The 17,003-nt window shown below is 36.5% G+C and overlaps 1 protein-coding gene across 1 annotated transcript in view; it reads left to right on the forward strand.

Annotated features, from left to right (window-relative positions):
* Window positions 1-17,003, forward strand: part of FSTL3 (follistatin like 3) — a 31,245-nt gene that overhangs the window by 8,998 nt on the left and 5,244 nt on the right. The window lies entirely within an intron of this gene.

The following is a 17,003-nucleotide window of genomic DNA, read 5'->3' on the forward strand; positions in this document are numbered from 1 at the left end:
ATTTTCTTAGAAATAGCCTATAATAAGCTTTCCACCCAAAATCTCACTCATTTTAAAGCATTTAGCCATTTTACCATGTTTACAAATATAACATATTTATTTGTGCTTTCAATGCATGTTTGGAAAGCATCTTTAAGCATATGTAAGCTACCTGGACATTGGTTTAATGTGTCTTCCCTAGTTTTCGCTCTTACATATATTGCTTGTTTACATGCAGCATTTTTTTTAAATACATTGAAAATTAAATACATTACATGCAGAATGTGTTTTAAATACATCGAATTTTAGGAAAGCATGCAGATAATATTTTTCTGTTTTTCTGGTAGGTTAGGTAAGGTTATACTGTATCTACACGGTCCAGTTTCCAGGGAACTATATGTCAGAAGTCAGATATTGTTTCTAAAATGATCAAATAATCAAAAGAGTACACCCCAGTGAAGTTTTATGGAATACTAAAGTAATTGCATAAAAAACTTACATTTATTAGAATATAAAAAACCTCTTTAAAGGACAAGGACAATACAGTGCAAACATGACAAGGGTAGTAACGCTTTTTGCGGGGTAACATTCTCAGCTTCTTCAGACTAGAAATAGCTACACATTAAGTTATCACACGCCTTTTAATCATCAACATATGAGATATGTATAGCATATCCACTAATGCCATGGTGTCAGGAGATTCGCTCAAAACAGTATGTCTGCATGATAGGTGGCAAACATGTGTGATGCCAAAACGGAAAAGACCATGCTGAATAGGTATATATGCAGAGACGTGCCTTGCCGAAAAGCTTACCATAAACTTGGGAAACCACACTTATCCTATTGTACAGTGAAAACATGCTCATATTATTGTCAAGTGGGAACATGGACCTACATTTTTTGCCAAAGGATTGGTAATATAAAATACACCCCATTTAACTCATTTATGTTGTATCTAAAAGAACTGATGCTTGTTTTACTGTAAATTATGGTGGTTTTTGATATTACGTTAGGTTGTTTGACTTCTTAGAGTGGAAGTCCAAGAAAAACTTTGTAGCAATCGTTATACCAATTAAATGTACCCTACCTTTTAGATTATCACACTTCAGTCAGCAGTCCAAAGATATTTGGCCTCAGATGTTGGTCCCAATATGGTCAAAATTTTCTATGGGATGTTTTGGAGGCCATACAATCAAATGTTAGTAATTTGGCCACTTCTATTGAAGGTCAAATCCTGCATCAATACTATGTCCCATCAACTACATCAATACCTTTTCCAGCATTCTTCTAAAGCCTGATGCACAGCAGCATGGACACTAAACACTGACATATCAGGGCTATTCAGGACTCTTTATTGTCTGTCATTTTGAGAAAGAGATCCTTTGGGACCCTAGGGTTCAGTATCCATGCTGTTCAAGTAAAACTACTACTTGCATTTTTAAGTGTTGAAATTTCATTTGTTTAGATTAGGCCCCAATATTAAGACACTGTTCTGAAAATTAGATCATAAATGTTTAAAAATTGACCAGTGGAAGGACAGTTTAACAGCAAAGTAAACAGGCTAAAAAAGCAGTAACATAAGGCAGGTGCTTATTTAAAATAGATAAAATAGGGTTCTAAAACACAGTGTCGTTTTTTTGTGGCAGAACACTTTAGAGCAACAGTCGCCAACCTTTCTAACCTCATGGACCACTAAATTCATCATTTTAAATCCCGTGGACCATTATTATGAATTCTTTTATAAAGATAAATCCATTTGTTAAAAAATGATCTTCCTAATGGTTCCTGACGAGGTCCAAGGAGGCTCTGATTTTTTGATCAGCTCACCGTTAAGTGAAGTATTGTCATTAGTCGCATTATCTTTGATATTACTAAAGAAATGCAAAATATTTGTTTTCTTTTTCTCACTCATTATGGGTTTATTTCACTCGAATCTAAGACAAAAGAAGGAATGATAGTTATCAAAGTCAAACTATTTGATGTAAAATAATATAACAGTTAAAGAAAATACACAGTTATTGTCATACTTACCTAAAAGAGCATCCAAGATTTAAACAAATAAAATAAAACAATCGGATGAGAGCGGGGTGACTGTTGTAATGGTCAAAACAATACTGATGCGTATGGCTCGGCAATGGTCGCCTCATAAAACTTAGGAGTGCACTGACACCAGGCTGCACCTCCCTTGTTTTTCTGTCTCTAGTACAATTGTGAATTTCGTGCAATATAAAGGTAAAAATTGTCATTCAGAATATTGGTATTTATTAGAATATTTTTTTTTGTTTTATTATTATTAAAACATAACAATTGCAAATAATGCCCACATTTTTCTGTAGACCGACAAAATCTTCTCATGGTTGGCGACCACTGGTTCATAGGCAACAAGGATACACTCAAATGCCGTAACCTGAGGCAGGTGTTTTGATACAAAAACTTTAGGCTCTTTTACACAAGTATGTAAAAATTAACCAGTGGCAGGACAAAGCAAGTTTTCCCCTGCATAAAAAATATATGGAGAGAAATGCAGAAACAAAAGAAAAAACAGTCAGAGTCTAGTTAGGATTTTGGGGGTTTAATTGCTTTTTTGGCAAAGAAGAAGAAGAGTAAAAGTAGAAGGAATGCCAGGAAGTATCAATGTTGACAGCAGCAGCAAGTACTTGAGGGAAAGGTGTTTGATCTTTTCCTTGTACAATATTTTTGTCAAATTAGGTTAGTAACCTAATCAGTGGTGGCCACAGCCGGTGTTTAATATTTTTTAATATTCTTTTCCGATCCTTGCTTTATTCATTTTATCAAAAGTAAGCCATGCCAGACTCTTTACACCCACAGGGCGGAATGTGTTCTATGACCTCACAATTGTAGCAAGACAGGCCAGGATTGTAAAAATATTTGAGCAAACTTGAAATGTATCTGGTCCTGGATTTAAAACATTTGTTAACAAATTGCAAATGACTTTTATAAATCCATTCCAGGTTTGCTGGATTACCCAGGTTCCCTGATAAAATTGTATCCTCTCCAGCCTTGAAGAGCTTTAACAAATCAGGCCCTTTAGGTTTTAGGTTTGCTGTATTAGAAACCTTTGTATATTAGCCCATCAAAGAGTTACCAAACATTGACAGCAGAATTGGGTTTTTGGGTGTTTTTAGATGTGGCCCATATTTATTAGGTGAGCACAGTGTGAACTTCCTTGAGTCCATTAACTATGTTCGAAGTTTGTGTGTGTAAATGACATTCCGATATTGGTGTAATAATCTTGGTAAAATCATAAAGTCAGCAAAACAATTATAGATTTTCTTCCTGCCTACTCTGTGTCTTTCATCTTCTGCTGGTATACTCAAATAAAAAAAAAGCAGATTGTTGTATTTGTAATATTCTTCTGATATAATATACCCATGTAATATTCTTCCACTCATGTTGAATAGAGGAAGATTTTTTAATGATATAACAACTTACAAACCATGACTCAATGGTCACTTCCTTTGGGGAAGTGGTGGATGCAAACCAATTTTGACATACTTATGTTTTAGTCTTGCAAAAGTTCTAGTTTGTTTTATCACCACATAATTGAATTTAAGTAAGCATGTCAGAAACCTAGACAGTTCATATGATGAAAAAATACATAAGCCTAGGTTACCTTTACATGCTTGAGAAGCTTGCGAAATGTGGGGCAAGCTTGGTCTTTGCAGAATATATGGAGATTTCCATAAATGTCAATGCTTTTATATATATATATATATATATATATATATACATATCCTGATGGTTTTTAAATTTGTCACACTTTGTTGTGTGGTCAGTTTATTTGCTTTGATCTGTATTAAACTATGCCAAATATATTATTACACAGCTAATTACACATGTAAAGACATTTAAGGTTTGTAAGGTTTAGTTTTACTTCTGAATATTTGTAAAGAAATTCATATAGTCCAAGTATCCACTTGTATGATATATTATACACAATATACATTGTTTACCTCTACACTTTTACAGAAGAGGAACTATCAGTATATAATTAAATGCAATGTTTAGCTAGTGCCAGCTCAGAAATAATCCATGAAGTTTATTGATTATTTTTTAAATATGTATATTTTAATTATTATATTCAGGATTAAAAACATAAATGCTGAAAAATATTTTCTTTAATTTGTTTTACTGAGCTGGGATTTATATACACAAGTAAAATGAATCAGACCAGGCTGAATATGGAAGTTATATAATTGTTGCTGAGTATTATTTTTCAGATGACAGTTTTACAAACTATTGCTGTATATGCAGAATGTTTTGCTTTTCCTGAGATGATGATGCCAAGGGTTTGGTAAAAATGAGTCAAGGTTTGAAGCCAAAGGTCAAAGACAGAAAGGCAGAGATCCAAGAGAATATTCCAAGGGGTCATAAAGTTTACGGAAAGGTTGGGAAAGCACAAACCAGAGGTCATGCTCAGGAGGTCAGTCCACCAGGTGGATATTTCAAGGAGTCAGAGAATATGTGGTGGAGAGGAGAAGTAGAGGTTGGTCCAAGCAGTAAACAGGGTATAGTAAAGCTGTGGCAAGGTATGCAACAGATAAACATATTAAACTGTAGCAGTAAGTACTATACTACTCTATCACTGGAAATGCAGCCATAATCAAGTGCAGTTTTTATACAGGTACTCTCCAGTCAAGGCTTGTAAAGGTACAGGGCCAGGTGGCTTCAAGGTAGCTGATTAGTAGGTCTGCCGGAATATACTCACCTTTGCTTCCAAAGTGCCAGCTCCACAGATGGAAGCATGAATAAGCTGCCACATGAACCTGTAGATAAGCCAGACTGTCTTGCATGGTGCTTGCTTAATGATCCAGTAAGGAGATTTACTACACGATATTGTGGTCGTAAAGACAAGACACAAAAGTCATTCAAGATAATCATAAGCAATCATTTTGAGTGATGAAAACCTAGCAAATGTATGAAGCTTTACACCACTTGGTTTTACACTGCAGTGTACAAAAATATATCCAGTTACAGAGAGTCAGAAAGAAAACCGCTTCTGCTGTGCTCTGTAAATATTATAGTTTCCTCGGAATTCATGTCATGGTTTTAATATTGTATTTAAGTTCACTTGTAAACCTAAATATACATGTAACATATATCAAATTAGGTTTAAAAATGTGAACATATGTAAAGAAATTAAATTGACCCCAAGCTACCGTATTTTTCGGACCATTAGACGCTCCGGACTATAAGACGCAGCAGGTTTTCCGCACGGGAAAACAAGAAAAAAAAAATTCATTTGATTTCCCCTGAGATCCAGCGTGCGGCACTTGTGCCCGCCCATGAAGGCGGCGCCGATCGGTATTCATCAAATCAATCGGCGCCGCCTTCGTGGGCGGGCACAAGTGCCGCACGCTGGAACACAGAGGAGGAACACAGACATTGGCTGCTATCTGCCTCTGTCTGTGTTCCTCCTCTGTGTTTCCCTGAGATCCAGCGTGTGGCACTTGTGCCCGCCCATGAAGGCGGCGCCGATCGGAATTCATGAAATCAATCGGCGCCGCCTTCGTGGGCGGGCACAAGTGCCGCACGCTGGGACACAGGAAGAGGACACTGGCTGCGGGGACCGGCGGGGATACAGGTAAGTAAAAAAATATGCATTCGGACCATAAGACGCACCCTGATTTTCCCCCCACTTTAGGGGGAAAAAAAGTGCGTCTTATGGTCCGAAAAATACGGTAATATATTTTCCTGTAATGGATTGTATATGTTATCTGCTTTTTGCACTTTTCTCTTTAGGAAAAACTCCAAGAAATGTTGTTGATATAGTGCCAATATGTACCTTAAAACTGAACTCCAGAAAAATTAAAAGACCCTCCCTCTATAAAAAATGTGCTTTAGGCTAAAGGCAGGTGGCCGGCTGTGACCACAGCCAAAGCTGTCCATGTTAGGGTGTGTGAAGGGTGTTACTGTAATCCAAAGCTATAATGCTTGAGATAAGTAGACATCTGTTTTTCTGAATGAAATTTGTATGACTAGCAAAAAATACTTCTGATAGAAAATCTGAAATGACTGTAACATGGAGAGACAGCCACATTGTTTTAGAGAACTTCCAGACCACAAGGTGCAGTTGGTGAGCAACACAGTCAGAAAAATTAGGCAAGTGTTTTGTCATCAAAACAAGACCACAAAAATCATTCAAGTGCTCTAATATTAAAAAAGACACATTAATACTTCCGGTGTACCAATAGCTTCAGTTAAGCCATCCTCCCGGTTAAGGTAAAACATTGTCTCTTTGCCTTCTTTCAAGTTTTGACAAAGACATAGTATGAAATGACGCACTCAATTTAGTAGCTTGCACTCAACGAGGAGTTGCATACCACACCACCTACTAAATGAATACCAACATACCAGACATTCAGTGTAGCCAAGACAATAGTAAAACATATGTAATACAGGAAAACACCTTCAGGATATCTTGAATAATGTTTTCAATTGTACATTATTGCACAAAACTCTTTTTGTTTTCCCAAGAAACAAATTATGTCCTGTCATTCACTTTACATTTCCATGTCTAAAGTTAAAAGGGTAATACAATTTTAAATCTACAATATATCTATATTTAACATTTCAGCAGTACAGAAATGTTTAAAAAAGAGGAATAAAGCTAAAGAACTGTAAAAAAATGAAGTGTACAGTAAAATATAAATGGTGGAGGGAAATATAAGTGCCTGAAAGATTTTGAGCAGTGTGGGAATCTTAACTGAACCCCACACTCAATTAAAATAATGTTGGTCAACTGTTTGACTAGAACAGGAAGCAGTAAATGTTTAACATACTGTAGACATAACATTTACATAATAACCTTTGATGTGTTTCCTTCTTTTTTTATATATGTCAATGCGTGGGATTACAGTTTTGAAATATTATATAGTGTGAACATGTTAGTAAGGGCAGGGTTCTTGTGGTTTCCAAAATTTTTGCTTTTATTAGCATGTCACGTAGCACATAGTGTTCTCTGACTGTTAATGCATTTCCGGAAGCAGACAATAATTTACAATACACAGAGATAGTAATTCTATGGGAGTTGGATGCCATATTGTGTAAGCCTGTGCTTGGAACATTATGTACAGATTAACAGGTATGGGAAATTTATGAAATAGGATACCTTCTCCTTACGTTTAGAGGCCTAACTATCACTTCTGAAAATCCTGCAGTCACAAAGGGGCTGGGAAGAGGGAATGATATTTCTTGCTTTATTTAAGGGGATCAATAAATGGCCAAATCAGCCTGGTCTAGCCCCACTTGGAGCAGGAGAACAGGGCTGGGATCCAGAGTAAGTCATGGCTTGTGGCCTGGGCATAGGTTGAAGTTTCCAGAGGGAGCCCTGGTAGATATGTGTTAGTGTAAAGTATGGTTCAGGTTTTTTACTGCATCTCTGCATCTATCTGCAATAGATTTGGCTGTAGGGTTTTGGATGTAGTTTAAGAATTTGGACCTTCTGGATTTAACAAGTCTCTGCAAGTATTTTTTTTTGTCATATCTAAAAAGGGAATAAAAAAAGTAATATTAAATTCCGATAGGTAATTTCCCTTAATTCCTTTGATATGTTCAATGTCAAAGAATAAAATTTAATATCAAGGGAAAGAACAGGAATCTCCAGATAACAGTACCAGCACACCTTTTTAGTATATACCAATGACAAATTGACAGTTTCCATAATTTACTAGCAGTCAGCACCTCATTGATTTTTGCTCTCGTCTGGAATGTTGGGTACTCCAACATCATCACATAGATTTGCTTTAGATCCTGCATTGTTTTTGATAGCATAGTTTTGATGGTGGAATGACTAGTCAAAGTCTGTCAAGAAGCGTAACTTCTGGGACTGGTCACCAATTATTCAAAATTGTGTGAAGGACAGAGAAGGAAGAAGTTTTATTTATTTTTAGTATAACCCTTTTGACAAACAAGCAATAATTCATCAGCTAGAGAAAGGATGGCCATAAGAACAGTCACAGTTCTAGTTTAGTACTGTAGTAAGGCACATCTACTCTTAGCTTTGCTGGATAAGGACTTAAAGATTTTTTGATCAGCAGCAGCCAGGTCGGATTTGTTAACTATATTCAATATTGACTGTGGTTTCAGTTATAGTCTTGTGATCTATACTTCATATCTAGATATAGTCACTACAGTGGCCCGTACTCTTACTGGGCTCCAAGATTTGGATACCAACTATACTGCCTTCCTGCTCTGCATTATACTGCTGTAATATACTATACAGCTAGAGCCAGGTAATCACTTCACCATCCTTAACCAGCTCAGTGCCATACCTACTCCAGACCACTATGTTGTACATCACCTGTACTTATGCAGTGAGTGTTTGGACAGCCTTTCCTTTTTTTTTCATCTATCGATCTTGCTGAGTAACACACCTGCTGTCCTAGCTGGCATTACTTACTCACTGTATTGTATCTATAGAGTAGCAACCTTGTCTCCATAGGAAAGGACTTCAAACACCCACCTTTCTCCTCATCTCCATAATATACAGGTTCTGCAGTCCCTTCAAAAAAAAAACAATACAGAAACGGAATACCCAATAAGTGCTACAACAATCTGAAAGCACAGAGAGTAATCAGCTCATGTGAGGTAGCCATACCAGCGGCCCAGTTGTTTAGTGGCTGTCTGAGGGTCCCAGCTACAGCCTTCATTTTCTTGTGGTAATTTAGGCAGATAGCAGAATTTGTCAAAGATATGCTTCTGTCTAGTACTTTACAAAGAAGAATATTCTTGTTGACATTTGTTGTCTGATGGAGAAGTCAATAGCAAACAATGAACATTGCTCGCTTTCTTTGCCTTTTGAAATTTGTATAATTGCTGTCAAAGGAACCAGGACTAAAGCATTAAATGTTCCTCTACAGTATCCAATATAATTTCGATCCTACAACAGTTTTTTTTACTTCAAATCCCTCTTTCTTCCTAGAAAGCTAGAGATAGATCTGTCCATGCCATTTAAGTCCTTGAAGCTTCTGATGCATTTCTTAGTATTTCTAAATGGGATTGGTTTATTCGGTGGTATACTGACTTCACTGCAGTAGCAATAGTGTTTTTTTTCTCTTCATGGTGATGTAGTTGACTATTTGGAGATGGTATGCAAATTCAGACTCACTTGCTAACTTAGATCTGCCCCCATTCAGATACTATCCCTTTAACTAGATCTGACAATAAAAATCTTATTTCTTTGGATACCTTTTTACCTGTGTGCAAATAACTCTGCTTTTTTTTTTGTATATTATCATTACAAGATATATTACCAGTAAATTTAACTAAATAAATTATGCAAGTGATTTGGCATCATCATTCAAAAATATTATGTTCTTTAATAACGTAAGTCCCAAATAAATATGAAAACTTTTAGCTCAGAAATGTTCGCTCAGAAAATATAGGCGTGGTTTAGATGTACAGTGTTGGGTGTGGACTGAGATGATCTTTGGGTGGTCTGCGTAATTTGCTCTGATTTTTCAGTGAGGAATGTTGTGAAGTATGCCTTAAACCACCCCTAGTAGTACAGCTGCAGCAATCCAATGCTTTGGAATCCAGCTTTTCTGGGAAAATTATCCAAGCCTCTCATCCCTCAGTGACTAGAAATTCCCCATTCTGTAGAGGTAATACTATCTGGAAACTGATTGAAAAAAGAACAATCCACATAGCTCTCTTTCCGCCAAGAAGTGTTAACTATAAAAGTAGAATATTATCATACAAGAAAAAAAAAACATATAATTATTGTTACCTGTGGCACTATTGGGGAGATTTTCTTTAAGGTCCTCTATGGCCACAGGAACAGGAAGTAAAATCTCTCTAGAAAGGACAAATTAATAAAGTTGTTTTTTAAGGGAAAGAAATTGCCCCAGGTGAAGCTTTAAGATACCATTTGCTGCACATGAGTTTTCTTGGAATTTCTCCTAATAGACGTTCCTAGTGCAAACAAGGGTTGTGTGAGAGTAGTGAAATTATGGTTTTGCTAACTAAGCAAAAGCTACATTCCTATATGGAAACATTTTATTGGTGGCTTTTCTGAAAAGTGTGGTATATATATATTAAATGCATTGGGCCTGATTTATAAAAACTCTGCAAGACTGGAGAATATAGGCTATCATGAAAGAACATGGCACCCAGCAAACCTTGAATTTGCCAACTAATAGCAAATGATTTTTAAGAAATCCATTTCAGGTTTGCTAAATCACCCAGATTCTCCCATGATAGCCTATTCTTTCCAGAACGTTAAAAAATTAGGCCCATTGTGTTTTAAGTAATTGTTGCAGTGTCCAATATTAGATAATATATTTCAGTTTAGCAGTCCCTTGATGTGATGGCTGCATTGTGTTTTTTTTTTTCCTTTTTTAATCCATGTATTTTGCAAATAACATATTGTCTATCGTGAGATGGCAACATTCAGTGCTCACTTACTGTACATTATGTAGGTACTTACTGTACCTTATGGAGGAGCAGCATTTTCACCATCTGCTGCTCTCCTAAAGTGACTTACAAACACCTTGTCCTTGTCTCATCTCCAGGGTCTAGCAGCGCCACAACTCTACAATCCTACAAGGTGTTCTTGATGGTTAACCCACCCTAGTCCCATCTTTCCCAAGTTGCATTATATTAGTAAGGGTTTTGGGAATGCAAAGCCAGAAAGTCTGCTTTCTTGAGAGAAAAGTGGCTTTGTAGAATGTGTCAATGGTGAAGTCTGGATCAGATCATGCTAGTCAGGGCCTTACCTTTATGGAAGACATTCAAAATATTTTGAGGGCAGGGTAACATCTAAGGCTATGCTGTGGGGGCCACTAATATCTTCTTACCTCCCTGCCCTGATACTTGACTTAGCTTTCAGTTAGATGCAGCAACCCAAGAATTTACAGTATCAAAAGTTTTTGTTTTTTGTTTGCAGAAAATGTATTTAGCCCCAAGTTATGCAACCACATGTAGGAATTTATAGGCTGTAATATATAACATTTTTGTTTTGGGGCTTGGATATAATTTAGAAAATAGTGATACGTAGAAAAAAATTGTTTTTTTACATGTTTGGAAAAATGTTGAAAACACAATCCAGACATTCCTATTTCAAACAGAATAATTTCCACTTTAAATGGGATACCTAATAAAAAGTTCCACAGAATCAGTGCAGATCAATGCTTCAGTTCTTTATTCCTTTCAAATAATAATTCTGCACAGTTAAGGATTTTATTTATTAGACGGAAGGATTGAAAAGGAACTTCACCTTGATTTCCCTTTAATTTAAATTGGGGGAAAAAGGCTATACCCACAACACAGACACCCAAACACTGCTGATCAATTAAGTAACTCATGGTATACTGAAAGGCCATCCAAGAGACGAATAGTAGTGAAGACATTTGGAGGAAAAGAAGCAGCTTACAGGCTGTGACCTCCTTTGCAGTATCTCTAAAGCTCCTTTGTCTATGACAATATTCTGCAAATGACCTCATTATACGTTTATTAAAACAGTCCTGTGTGCATCTGGGTCCTTCTCACTCTGGCAAAATTGACCATGTAATTGGCCACACAAGCTTACTCAGTCGTTTCTGTACTTGGCAAGGCCAATTGATTTAATGCTGACTTACTGTAGCAAAGATATTTTAACCTAAGCAGCTGGCTGGAGAAGTGTTACTCAGCTGTAAGCAGGTCTGTGCCAGACTTCTGCTAGCAATAGGGGCTTCCAGCTGCAGAGGAAACACTGGACCAGCAACTGTTTTTCTGACGCACTTGTGTTGTCTAGGAGTCGCTGATGTTTTTGTGCACGTAATACTGATATAAATGTAAATGGGGAATAATGGTGAACAATCACACAAAACAAAATCAAAATGATTTTGGTTGTCTCCAACTGAATTGCAACCTCTTGCAAATATATTCAAAAGTACATTTTAACATATGCACTGTTTTAAAGTATATGTATACCCACAGCTTTTTTTTTCATTGAACAAGGAAAAGTTAGAACACTTGTCACATGATTTTGCTTGATCTGGGAAACAGACAAATAAAAAGCTGATAGAAGTTCTAGCATACCCTACTAAACATTCAAAAGTAGTAATACATTGGGAACCTTTATAATGTTATATATTATTTCAATATTTTGTTGCCTGAACTGGAAACTTGAATACATAAATGTGTCCTGTAGAAGGTGTAATATATATCTGTGTCCATGATTGTTTATTTAACTAAACTGGTACATGTCCTCTCTTTATAATAAGGGGCAGGAAGTTTCAATATACATAAGCTCATATTTTGTCATGGTGTTAGGTTTCTGTCTTGTTTAAGAACTACTTGACTATGACATTCTGAGTAAGGCCCTTTTTATACTTGCGGGGGAAAACTGCGCCGTTAGCGTCTCCCAGGCACGTAGAAAACTGCTGCTATGTGCCCAGGAGTGGCACACCACAGGTCAAAATGTTGCTTTTCATCCCCAAGAGGAAAAACTGTACTGCCAGAAGCAACATGTCACTCCCAGGAGCCGTGCCGCAACCCCACCACAATGAAACCAGTGTGCAAACACATGCACAAAATGGTTTCCAATTTGGCATACTTTTGGTTGAAAAGGAGCCATTTACAGCACAATTGAACCTATGGCACAACACTTTAGTCAGCTGCAAGTCTGAAATTACTCTAAGAGTGGTTTAGAGTGCCATTTTTGCACATTGACACGTTGGGCCTGATTTATTAAAGCTCTCCAAGGCTGAAGAGATAAGATTTGATAAGCTTGACAAACATGTCCATTCTTGATTGCCAATAGTTGTAGCTTGAGGGAATTTCTGTCCCTTAGACCTTCATTCCAGGTTTGCTGGATGATCCAGCTTTGCTGAAGAAATTGTTTTCTCTCCTGTTTGGGGAGCTTTAAGAAATCAGACCAATTATGTCAGTTGCCTGATCTAGACCTTTTCACCCAGGTTGGGTGATAATTTTATGTCTAAGGAACAGAAATTCCTTCCAGCTACAACTATTCTATATTGGACAGGTTTGACAAGCTAATGTTTCCTTACACATAAGCCACTGTTGGGACAGCGTTAGGAGTAACTAAAGCCATAAATCCACTGGGTGATGGTCTACACTGGAAAGCTAATAACTTTGTCCAGTATTACTCTTAGATATATGAAAATGTAAGAACAATTGTTTCTGCTATAAAAAAGGTTTTTTTCTTTCAAAAGTGTGTTGAACATGATCACATGACTACATTTCCTTTAACTCGCTGCCAAACAGACGCTGATATATACAGAATCTCTTGGCAGCACTACTTGTGAAAGCTTACTTGCCAACAGTTGAAAACAACTTCAGGAACTTTGCTGGGCAGGTGCATATGTACATGATAACTGAAGAATGTTCAGTTCCAACAGAAAGCATCTACATGCAGACTTTTCCACCTCATTTTCATTGGGGCTACCTACTATATATTACATGGTGATATATAAGAACAAAAGATCATGAAATAATTTTTACAACAAAATCAATCAATTGCAAATTATATTTAAAAAAAATATCAAATTCATTTATTTTCATTGGGGAAAATTATCTTTTTTTTTTTTGCTTAGATGGATAGTCATAATAATGGTCCCATGGAAAGAGTTTATCAGATTGCAGCAAAACAGCAGAATAACTACAGCTAATATATTTTAACAAGTCAAAAGTTTTAGCATAAAATGTGACCTATTCTGGTGACTCCCACCTTACCCCCAATGTCCCTGTAATTGTACATATGTACAAACAATACTGCTGATGCACAATACAACCTTTCACAGAATACAAGGTGCTTTGTGATTGGCCAGGAAGAGAATAAAAAGCCACCCATTTCATGGTTGGAGTGGTGGAAGTACAATGCAGCACATCTGAAATTACATTATTTTTAAAAAAATGTAACATTGTAACATGTAGGACATTATAGAATATTGATATTAGGGCAAAAGCAGATACTTATATTGGTTGTCTGTAAAGATAATTAGATAAAGTGATTTTTTTATATTTGCTGCTGGGTGTAATAAAACAGATCTAAATTCACCTCTACTCGCTCTATTGCCGGTGTTGATATCTTAACATGGTCCTTTTCCAGGTTTGGGTCTTCAACCGTTTTGATTAGCCAGGCCAAAATCACCCAACTCTGCTCATTTGTGCATGAGTTCATTCATTTCTGGCAGCTAGCTATGACAGGATCATACATGGAGATGTGCAAGATCAGACCAGGGTAAGCTTCATTGCAGAACACACATAGAATGTCCCATCTGCAACAAACAACCTGTGTGCACGCATTTTATCACGTTTATAATATGCCTTAAAACATTTAATTCAATTCCAACCTAACTGTTTGCCTGGAGTTCAACTTTAATCATCACAATAACAAACTTGGCAGAAACGTATTTTATCTAGATGATAAAATTGTTAGATCCTCCTCAAAGTAGTATGTGGCAATAATAAAAAAACATGCTACCAGTAATACCACAAGCTTAAAAGCTGAAATTTACTTGAACTTTTGTAACTATTGAAGCTTTCATAAGAAATGTCAGCTATAACATTCTCCCCCACATGCCCTGTGTATGAACTGGCATAATGTGAACTGTTATACAAAACAGTTGCCAACACAATTTGGCAATCCCTAAATGTAGTAAGAGTATTGGTCAAACATCACAGTGGCATGGAGGAACTAGGTCCAGGTTTAAATTCTATCTGCATAGAGCTTAAAAATTCATCCAGTGTTTGTGTGGTTTCTTTCCACATTTAAAAACATACAGGTAGGTATTTGGCTTCCCTTAGAATATGTTAATATTATATGACTTAAAACTGTAAAACAATCCAATCATATTTTTACAGACCCCTTGTCCTTTGTAAAACCCTAAAGCGGGTAATTATAAAGTAAGTTCTCTATATGGACCGTTCATATATTTATACAGGGTGATCATATCCCCCCTAAAATGTCTCTTCTCAAGGGAGAATAGATTCAGTTTAGCTAATCTCTCCTTATAGCTGAGTTTATCCATATCTTTATTTGTGAACTGGTGTCCAAAACTGGACTGCATATTCCAGATGAGGTTTAAGTTGTTTGCCTATTGATTCCTCTTTATTATTTTAAACTATATATAAGTAGACAGTGGGTCAGTGTAAAGCTGACCTAAAATTAGTACAATCTAATTGTATAGCTTGTTAGTCAAGAAAAGTTGATGTGTTGGTTCATCATAATTCAGTGTATTTCTACAGATTACATTAGGTTGTTAAAAACAGATTGGATGAGGAGGCACATTTGTCAGTAGGTCTAAACAATTAAAAAGTTGGCAACTCTTGATATTTACTTCTTTCAACCATTTCTTCATACCCCTTCTCCTTACTTACTTTATACAATTAGATTGTTATGTAGCACTGCTGTAATGATGAATTAAATTCACTGTGAAGAAGTGAACTTAATATAAATGGAAAGTTTTCTCAGGAGCTAGTAACTAGGAATATTATGACGCTAGGGGGAGACTTGTTGCTGTGGAATACTTTGACAACAGCTATTTATGCTTGCCTATTATACCACAAAACAAGCTAATTTCTGATGGAAACAAGTTGCATTGTGCTTTTCTGGATAGGCAAACCTTTTAGTACAAAATTGTGTTTTTCCTGCATTTCATCTAAGGGATATATAATATCATTCCTCCTTCTCAGTTCTGTTACATGGAATGTGTGCTTTACTTTCCGTTTGTCACTTCTGATTTTTTTTTTCCTTTTTCTTGGAAAGTGAAAAGAAACACATTTTGTATTCTTAAGAAAAGCAGCAGAAATCAGTGTAAACACTTGGCAGCAGGAGAAGGAACAGTCCGTCCGCTCAAACACATGTCTTACATCTTCCTAACTCCTCCGGCTTAAAGAAATACACTGATTGCATTCATCCTCAGCCTGGGGAAATTAGCGCAGGACTTAGTTAATATGGCTGCAGCATGGAGTTGAGTAATGACCTCCAACTCTGCTGTTATGCAGGGAGGAACAATAATTGGACTGTGATCTAGTGAAATAATGATCCTACAAAAAAAGAATGATTCAAAGACAAAGTTTTCTTTTTCCAGTCTTTTTCCCAATATTCACCTGCTGATTCTGCTAATTACAGACACCCAGTTCTAGGATAACAATGCTCTGTCACCCAACTGTATAGGAATAATATTAATATTATTATGATTACACAGTATTTATATAGCACCATCATATTACGCAGCGCTGTACAAAGTCCATAGTCGTGTCACTAACTGTCCCTCAAAGGAGCTCACAATCTAATGTCCCTACTATAGTCATCTGTCATTAATGTAGTCTAAGGTCAATTTTGTTTTTCAGGAGGAAGCCAATTAACTTAACTGCATGTTTTTGGGATAATACAAACGAAAAAGGACTATAGACGTCACCCATCTCTAACATAGATTTAAAAAATAAATAATTTATACCAGCACAAGCAGAGAGCAAGTTATCAGCTTACTAGCCTGTTTTGTTTATTTTTTTTGTATTAAACTGATATAAAAGTACTTTATTTGGTCAAGCAAAATAGCTGCTTGATCAAACTAAATGAAACCAATTCTAGGTCAAAACTGGAAATCAGTGACCACCTAGTCCCCCCCCCCCGTCCCCCAGTGAAACTTTGGTTGCTTCCCATTGAAATATGTTTAAGCACCAAGTAACAGGTGCGAAGGTTGGGCACCAAAAAAAAGTATTAGGTTTAGGCCCCAACAGTGGGGGGTTACAGTTAGACACTAAGCACAGGGGGTTATGGTTAGGTACCAGGTAGGAAGGAGTGAACTAGGGCCACTATGGGAGCAGAACACAGCAATGAGTTGGTAGGAAAAATACTATGGGGAGTAGTGGAGTGAAGAATAGATAGGACAATAAAAACAGAGGGGTTCTTGGTTGTGTGAGCTGACTCAGATCATTAGGCTAACATGTTTATGATTTATATTTAAAGTAAACACCTAATTTTCTTCACTATGCTAAGTGAACAAATTAGGAAATACTACTTATTTTTTAATATTCTAACTTTAGATTTTTAA

Source organism: Pyxicephalus adspersus, chromosome 3, assembly GCF_032062135.1.
Source record: "Pyxicephalus adspersus chromosome 3, UCB_Pads_2.0, whole genome shotgun sequence".
NCBI classification, from domain to species: Eukaryota; Metazoa; Chordata; class Amphibia; order Anura; family Pyxicephalidae; genus Pyxicephalus; species Pyxicephalus adspersus.